The sequence below is a fragment of the Aplysia californica genome, unplaced genomic scaffold (assembly GCF_000002075.1).
Source record: "Aplysia californica isolate F4 #8 unplaced genomic scaffold, AplCal3.0 scaffold00433, whole genome shotgun sequence".
NCBI classification, from domain to species: domain Eukaryota; kingdom Metazoa; phylum Mollusca; class Gastropoda; order Aplysiida; family Aplysiidae; genus Aplysia; species Aplysia californica.
Window position 1 is genome coordinate 116,822 of NW_004797703.1, and position 9,043 is coordinate 125,864.

General features: G+C 40.2%; 1 protein-coding gene and 1 long non-coding RNA gene across 2 annotated transcripts in view; one reads left to right on the forward strand and one right to left on the reverse strand.

Moving 5' to 3' along the window:
- LOC101853020 (regucalcin) overlaps positions 1-8,710 on the reverse strand; it is a gene marked incomplete in the record, with an annotated part of 23,128 nt that extends 14,418 nt beyond the window's left edge. The window contains 1 exon segment of the mRNA XM_013086082.2: positions 8,583-8,710.
- LOC101850499 lies at positions 4,190-7,353 on the forward strand. The gene is made up of 3 exons (XR_220772.3): positions 4,190-4,518; positions 4,804-4,894; positions 5,908-7,353. It is a non-coding gene; the product is annotated as an uncharacterized LOC101850499 (long non-coding RNA).
- Positions 8,711-9,043: the final 333 nt, after the last annotated feature.

Consider the following 9,043-nt stretch of genomic DNA (forward strand, 5'->3'; position numbering starts at 1 on the left):
GAAGAAGAAGAAGAAGAAGAAGAAGAAGAAGAAGAAGAAGAAGAAGAAGAAGACGAAGAAGAAGAAGAAGAAGAAGACGAAGAAGAAGAAGAAGAAGCCGGTATGTAAAACAATTAGATCTTGCACACAGAAATAATGTAACATATCGTCAGACTGTTTATGCATACTTTGCACTGGAATGCCTCCATTTATTTCATACTTTTGTCAACATCGGACCCCTGAAGTTGTGCAAGGTGCAAAACCCCTAACAACATGAGCGGCATTGTCTCAGAACACAAAATGTAGAATAAATAATACAACACAAACAGTAATATCGTGCAATATCACTAATCATACACACACAAGTATACTACATAATGTACACGATGATGATGATGATTCCACACAGCCAGACCGTCCAGCTTGTTAGAGACAGAAAACCCTTTCTCCCCTCTACACCCAAGAGGTACAAGAAGAGGAAGGATAAAGTAAAGTATATAAGATAATAATTCTGCAAAACTCGGTACAATGGTTCGGCTTTTTTTGGGGTTTTTTTTGGGGGGGGGGAATCGGTTTGAAATAATGTGATAACACTGTTGCTCACCACTAATACTTTTCCTGACTGACACGCAGGAGTTCGTTACTGATATGACGTGTATTCTGTTGTTTGAGATTATAATTACAATCTGTGAGAGCGTCACGGAATGTTGTTTACCTTAAACCGAGGTCCGTGTGGGACCAAAGTATTTTGTTTTGACGAAACCAAATCTGGGTATATCCTGACGTCAATCCCTTCATTGTTGAGACGTTTCCACACACGTCTGTACATTCAAAAAATAGGAGTGTATTCAGGAGATCAAAGCACAAAGCCACCACCACCCACACCTCCCTCTCTCTTCTACGAATAAGCAACTGCGCACGCTGTATCAGTATTCACTAAAATTTCTCCCTTTGTAAATCAAGAGAAAAAAATGGAGAATAGAGAGGAAGTAAGAGAGAGGGAGAGAGAGAGATTCAAAGATTCAAAATGATTTATTGATTTGAAAGGCCTTTGGCCCATACATCCACATATTTTAACATATGGTTCGGCAATTACATACATTGGTGCAGGACATTGGATGTTTAATATAAATTGGACAAGCACGCCCACATACACGTATGCACGCACGCACGCACGCACGCACACACACACGCACACACGCACGTGACGCACGCACATACACTCATACACACTCCTGCTCACACACATACTTACATACATACGTACATTCGTACATACGTACATACATACATACATACATACATACATACATACATACATACATACATACATACATTCATATGATCAAATAGAAATAGAACTTCCACACAGTGCTATGAATGAGGCAGCGAGAGAAATCGGGACATGTTTCACTCTGAGAAGTGAATACCATTGTCTTTTTCATACACATATACATATAAAATAGTACCCATTACAGTAGATACAGAGTTACATATGCGAGTGAATACCTTTTCCCTAGGACAGACGTGTCCGTATAACAACATAATTTAGGAATGAGATTATCTTTTTAGAATGGACTTCATCTGTACAGACTAATATGCCATTGAGCTTAGACATTGGCCTTCGGGTGTCTGAAGTCTGACGCACTCTGGTAAAAGCTGCTCTCGTATTTCATTATATCGTGAACATCTGAACAATACATGGAATTCATTTTCTACATACTTTTCATCACACTGGAGGCAACGATTACTGTCGACAATACCCAACCGGAACAGATTATTTTTCAACGACAAACTGAAAGTTCTGAGTAATGCAAGGATCCTTCTACCTCTTGCAGAGATGCTGACTGCTTTTGATCTGGCAAGAGTGCAGCTGTGTTTTGTGTCGGTCTGTGATTTTCTTGGTTGTTTCTAAATTCCCGACAGATATTGTGTCGATATTGTGTGTGACAGTGAGTGTTGGGTTGTGAAGAGTATTTATTTGCAACTGGTGTGTTTGTCCGGTCTGTGAACAACGAGTGTTTGTCGAATTTCCCTTCTGCTATCTGTGAAGTGAAGAGCAAAATAGTCCGACATTTTTATTTTGTGAGTAGCCCACAGTTTGTTCCGAAAGCATGGAAAATCACGAGTCAAGGGAAATAAGCTTGGAGATCCTAAAGGAGCTTAAAGCCTTTCGAAAGTACAGTGAGAACAACTTTTCTGAAATTAAAAATGAAATTAAGAACTTTAGAGCAAAGTTGGAGCGTTTCGAGATAGAAATAGCTTCAATAAAAAATTCAGTCTGTGAAATTAAGGAACAGCAGCACGTGCAATGTCTTGATATAGAAGAAGTTGACTCGAAATGTGCTGCACTGCAGGATAACGTTAGAAGATTGGAAGGGGAGATGGAAAAGGCAGAAAGGTACAGTAGGAGGGAAAATTTAATGTTCTATGGTGTGCCGGAGGATTTGAGGGAGGAGCCGCATACAGCAAGAACAAAGGTAGTAGAAATACTTGGAAAAGTGACGGAGAAAAGCTGGGAAGATCGTGATTTCACACGGGTACATAGAGTGGGGCCCAAGAGGCAGAAGGACCGCCCCAGGCCTATCATTGCAAGATTCCAATATGCGGAAGACAAATTCCTTGTTTTGGGTGCAAGAGAGGAACTAAAGGAGCAGGAGGTGAGTGTCGCCGGTGATCTTACACCGCGGCAAAGAGAAGAACTTAGAGACCTGAGAGCAAAGGGGAAACGTGGTTTTTTTTTAAATGGAAGACATCACGTGGAAGACGTCACCCATACACAAACACAACACGGCCAGCAGTCACCACCACAAGACAACAGCCAGCCGCGCCGACGCGCTTTTCCCTTTCGTCAACCCGCAGCCACCTCCCAATCGTCAGCCACCCCTAACCTTTGACACGGGTCAAACTTCCATCTATTCATAGGTAGTTACCGGAACATGTATAGGTGAAGTGTTGTGCCGTGATAGTCGCGATATATTATTTATTGAGATTGTTTTGGTCTCTCTTTACTCATCACCACGAGAATTTCTTGAAGTTTTTCCCTGGACTCTGCCTTTGCTAAAATCTCGAATCTAGATCTAGATCTAGAGTTGTAATCTAGTGGCAGGTTGCAGATTTCTGTTGTTATCCAGTACATTCCAGAGATTAAATAAATTGGACTAGACTCTAGTAGTAGACTCTTCTTCTTCTACTTCTAAACCTTCGAGATTACAAAGGCCAAGCCTAGGCTTGTAAGGATTCGTTTTGTTAAGAGTGTTGTTTAACACAAAGTCTATGAAGTTAGCAAACCTAACACATTGTTTTCTAACGAAATGATGCTTAAATTGACTTTTATATTGTCAATAAGAGATCAAGTTTAATCACCTAATCATTTAAGTAAGGAAGTGGCTATTGCTATCCTCGCCCGGGGTGAGAATAAAAACCCTACGATTGACCTCTCACCCCGGGTGAGACTTGCCAGCGTTGGCTATTCTCACCCAGTGTGAAACAAGACCTGTTTTTCCTAATTTCGAAATACTTTCTATCTGTGTGGATGATCAAACTGACAAAGGCAAAGAAAAAAATGACGTTATAGCACAAAAGTAAGCTAATTTGATCGTCTACAAAGATGCTATGGCTTTCACTTTTCGAATCGACCGAACTACGCGGGTCACCATTTTGTTTTGCCCGAAAGTTCTCGCAAGATCTACTCCTCCCCCTTCTCTCTCTCTCTCTCTCTCTCTCTCTCTCTCTCTCTCTCTCTCTCTCTCTCTCTCTCTCTCTCTCTCTCTCTCTCTCTCTCTCTCTCTCTCTGTCGGCAATTTATTAAATCTGCAACCTGCAATTAGATTACAACTAGATCTAGATTCGAGACTTTAGTAAAGGCAGAGTCCAGGGGAAAACATCAATTAAATTCGTGTGGTGCAGATGAGTAAAGAGAGACCAAAACAATCTCTCTATTGCGACTATCATTGCACATCACTTCGCCTAATACATGTTCCGGTAGATTTAACTACCTATAAATAGATGGAAGTTTGACCCGTGTCAAAGGTTGGGGGTGGCTGACGATTCGGAGGTGGCTGCGGGTTGACGAAAGGGAAAAGCGCCGCGCCGACCCGAGCCCCGTGGGCAACGAGAGAGAGAGAGAGAGAGAGAGAGAGAGAGAGAGAGAGAGAGAGAGAGAGAGAGGGGGGGGGGGAGACAGAGACAGGGAAAGAAAGAAACCGCGTAGACGGTGCCTGCAGCTATAAATTTCCTTCATCTCAACGGCAGATCTTCATAATATCAGCAACAGAAACCACCAACGTAGCCATTCGCCGAATTGCGAAAATTGCACCTACCCTCGACAACTAACCCTACTAGACATTCACCTGTCTCAGATAAGCCACAAGAGACGCGTCTGAGAAGCAATTTAATGAAGTATTTAAAGGCTACACCAGTACAACCTCGCGTCATTATTGTACCGCTGTCAGTTGCGAAGCTGGTTTGCAGTCAGCCGAAAGTATCGTAGTTTGATGCTAATATATCTTGATTACGTAACGTTGTCTTGTTCACAAGGTATATTTTATTTGTGGGTATTTTTTTCCTGTTTACTTCTTCGTTGTTTATGGCAGATGAGTGGATGGTTCGCTTCAGAAAGAACCTGTGTTCGAGTTTTAGGCTCTTCTCATTATAGTAAGGTTTCCGTAAACTGGGGTGACTAAGACAACTAGGCTAACTTGGAAAAATGTTATGATTTTAAGACTGTTTTTGCGATATCAAAAATAAATTTGAGTAATTTTGCAATGCATTACCCAAAAAAGTAATCAGTTAAGGGTGTATTTTCATAAAATTTCTCTACAGAAACATCTTGAGCAGATCTGAGGCTTGTTTGTAAAATGGCTACTACCGCCTGCATTTGCAATCGACCTCGGCAAGATTTCTTCAAACTTTGGTGCGTACCTCTTATTTTATTGTACAAAATGTTTTTAGGTGAGTATTGGGCTCTTGGATGCTCAGATGAGCAGTAGAATTATTCGTGTATTTGAAAGAAAATATGTACGTTAAGGTTTTGATAGGGGATGCCTTAGTTACCCCTGTGTCCCTTGACATGTTTGGGGTGACTGAAGCACCCTGAGCTAGTGCCTGTATCTGGACTTACAACATGATGTTTTGTGATTTTCATGCACACAATTTGTAGTTTTTTCGAGATATATCTTTTCTTTCAAGATATCGGAGTCTTATATGGAACAAATACAATATGCGTGTTTATTTTTACAGGATCGAAAGCGGGCTGTAGATATTTGTGAGGCAGCGTGGTGGAATCAGGCTCTCGTCATTTTTTGGGCATGTAGAGTTATAGGAATCATCTTAAAGCTTATTCACTTGTCTTTATTTGGATGGAAAAAAATATACATTTATCTTAAATACAAGTCAAGATATGTGCGAAAGAAGGAGGTGGGGGTCACCTGTTTTCAGAGGTAAAATTAGTCAGAAAATGTCCGCCAAAGATTAGTTATTTCCTTAGTTTAAGAGTCCGTGATAACTGAAAATTTACATTTTTTATGTCCTTAATCAACGCTTTTCAGAAAAATCCACACAGAAATGAGTTTTTTAAAATTGGGATTGAAAGGTGTTGATAAAAAAAAAACACCAAATTTAATAAAAATTCACAAACCTGCGGAAAAACGCAAGTTTCTTCACTTTGATTATTTTGACGAAAGCCTGATTCCACCACACTGCCTCACATTTGTTAATTATGATCCCAGATCTCGCCATGCCTATTTGATTGCGGTACCGGTACTTGTTAAACCATTAATAACCCTTGATCTTACTGTCACAAACTGACTTGACAAGTTGTAATAAATATTTTATAATAATTTTTTCATATGTGGTATCCAGTCATCACTTTTATGTTTGTCCGTTTTTTAAGTTTTGTTTTTCTTTTCTTTATGTTTTCCTGACCAGTTGCCCATTGAATAGACAACATGCCACGGAACTGTAAATCGAAGCATGGAGCACGTGTATACACCAGTGCCTCTGATGATGTACTCTCAAAAGCGAACATTCTGCTGAGAGTTCTCAGAAATAGCAGGTAATAATACTGGTCATCATCAACATTACCTTTCTCCCCCTGCCTCAAGGTGTAGGCTACAAAACAAATTCTTTCAACCTTTCTGTATCCTATTCTAGCCTCTTGATGTTATTGCATGTCTTCCCACATTCTGCATGTCAATTTATGTGAATCTCCCCCATGTTTCACACGGCATTCCCCTTGATCTTTTACCCTCTGGATTCCAATCCGACACCACTTCTTTGTTATGCAGCTTCCCGACTTCCTGAGAGTATGTCCAGTCCATCACCACCGCTTTCTTCCTACCCCATCTCTGATTGGGATCTGTTTTGTTTTCCTTAACACTTCCTCTTTGGTGACCCTGTCTGTCCATCTGATCCTCGGTGGCTTTCTTAGACTCTTGTTCAAGAAAACATGAAACCTCTTTATTATGCAAGTCTGAAATGTGTTCCATGTCTCACATCCAAGCGCAGGGCTGACATTCAATAATATTTGTACCGGTAACAATATTTCTGTGTCGGAAGTATTTTCGAATCTTGAAATGCTATTTGGAGACCCAGCTGCTCCTGCAATGAGACCTCGTCAAAAAAGGATGGATGTGGTTCCCGGGAAGAGCATTTGTAATAATGGCAAAGCAAGGCCGTCTTCATGTGTCAGTTACAATCAAACGAAGAAGAGCTATCAGAACAGGAATTTCTTTCCTCTAACTCCGAGTCTGAGACTGGCGTTGAAAATCAGGGACAAACCCGGAACCTCTCTGAAGGCTTCGTTGAACTAAATTCCAACAAATCTTTAGAACTTCAGATTAAATCTGGTTAAGTAGCAGTGAATTTACATGGAACAACTTCATGCATGTGCGGTATTGTTATTTTTAATCATGGGGGATACATTGCAATTTCAATTCGTTAAAATTTGATTTAAAAGATTGTGGTTCTTCAAGTGTAATATTTACAATTTTGAAATGTGTTTTGCTTTGAATGAAATGCAAGGAACCATTCTTCCCTTGTTGAAAAACAATAAACAATATTAATTCTGAACTGATACACAATGTCAACATTACTAGTAGTAGTATGATTTAAGTCACCCTCGTGTGGAGTTTACTATGTCAAAAAAGAACATTATGAGGATGCCTGAGTCACCTTAGCCGGGGCGATTTTTGCACTCCCCTCTTTTCCCTCATATTTTTTAAAAAGAATTGGACATATTTTCTCTCAAAAGGGTCTAGATCGATACTATCAAACCATCCCCCAAGTTTGGACCCCAAAGATCAACTTAAACTCACGACATTTCAAATTATGAATCATAGAGGATATAAAAATGTGTGTGTGCGTGTGAGTGTGTGTGTGTGTGCGTGGGTGTGTGCGTGTGTGTGTGTGTGTGTGTGTGTGTGTGTGTGTGTGTGTGTGTGTGTGTGTGTGTGTCACCAATGGAGGACCGGTTTTTTGTGGTATATAGTAGTGGTTAGGTGCTTTGCCATCGCACGCGGAAGACATGAGACCAACCCACGTTTGGGAAGTATCTTTGTAGATTTTCTCCATCTCTCAATGGGGACATTGTATCAGTCGGAGCCCAACGATAATATCATTGTCCTGAAAGGCTGGGTAGAGGCTGCCTGCTCCTATAAATAATCTAAATTGGGTCAATGGATGCGTAAACCATCTGCAACTATGATGCGTTGGGGTGAAATCAGGCGCTAGTCAAATTAATACAATTTTAAAAATCAAAATTGTTCGCCCCTTTTGGGGATTTTTATCAATTTTTTTAAACGTTGGGATCTATACTTTTTATGTCTGCCTAAAAGAAAAATCTTCCTGACTGGAATTGACTAAAAAACATTGGCCAAAAGCACAAAGAATGTAAACTTGTTGGTTTTAAAGACACTACACACGGTTTTGGTGTCACCAAACTTTGGCGGCCATTTTCTTCCTAATTTTTAACCCCTGGCACTAAGCGACCCCCCCCCCCCCAGCTCAAACAAATCCATATACCGGTACCCAAAAATTGACGAATGTTTGATTCCACGTGTCGTGATTCAATTATGCCCCACGAGTACTTTTGAAATGAGTACATGGGTATAGCGCAATTAAGTTCTGTTGTGGATTTGAACTAGAATCATCCCGCATTACAGCCCGGCATGACACACACAATACTAACAGTTAAGTTAACGTGTATGTTTTACACCACTATCTACACAATTTGATAAAAGCTAGCAATGCGCAATTGGATAATGTAACACTTTTAAAAAGGAGCAATATAACCTTTATTCAACACGAGTAACATTACCCGCGTGTCTACAGTATATTATCGGTTAAGCGTTTCACCAACGCAAACAGGAGACCCGATTTCGATTCCTGACTGGGGTGTCTTTTTAAAAAATCTCTAATCAAATGTCTCAGCCATTTCTTGTGTGATCTATCTTTTCATCCAGGGATAGCCCTGACAGGATGGGTCAAAGCCAGCCTCCTAGATTATTATCTAAATTATGTCGATGGGAGGGTAAAAAGTCACAATATCAATGAAAAGAAAAACATTAGAATAAAAAGAACAAAATAGCATGAGTAGCACTTACAATCAAGGCCTCTGGAATGCGTCTTTCCCTCTGAGAGAAGATTTTGAAATGATGCTAGTGTAAAATGATTAGAAAGAAGACCGCTTGAATACACCACGGGGCTCTACTTTTTGTTCGGGTCTGCAACGTTTGCGATATCAACCGGTAAACAGCTATTGAGTTTTATGGGGAAAGGATTAATAGAAAGCTTTTTTTAAATACAGGATAGAGAGTGGTTAAATTTAAATTTTCTCTTTCTTTCCTTCTGTTCAGTTTATTTTCTACGCCTGTACACTTCTCAGTTTTACTTTCTGTTTGTGGTTTGGAGTACACATTTATGTGTATATGTGTATGTTTGTATGTGTGTGTTTGTTTGTCTCTGTATGTTGGGGGATGTGTGTGTGTGTGTGTGTGTGTGTGTGTGTGTGTATGTGTGTGTGTTTGACTGTGTGTGTGTGTGTGTGTGTGTGTGTGTGTGTGTG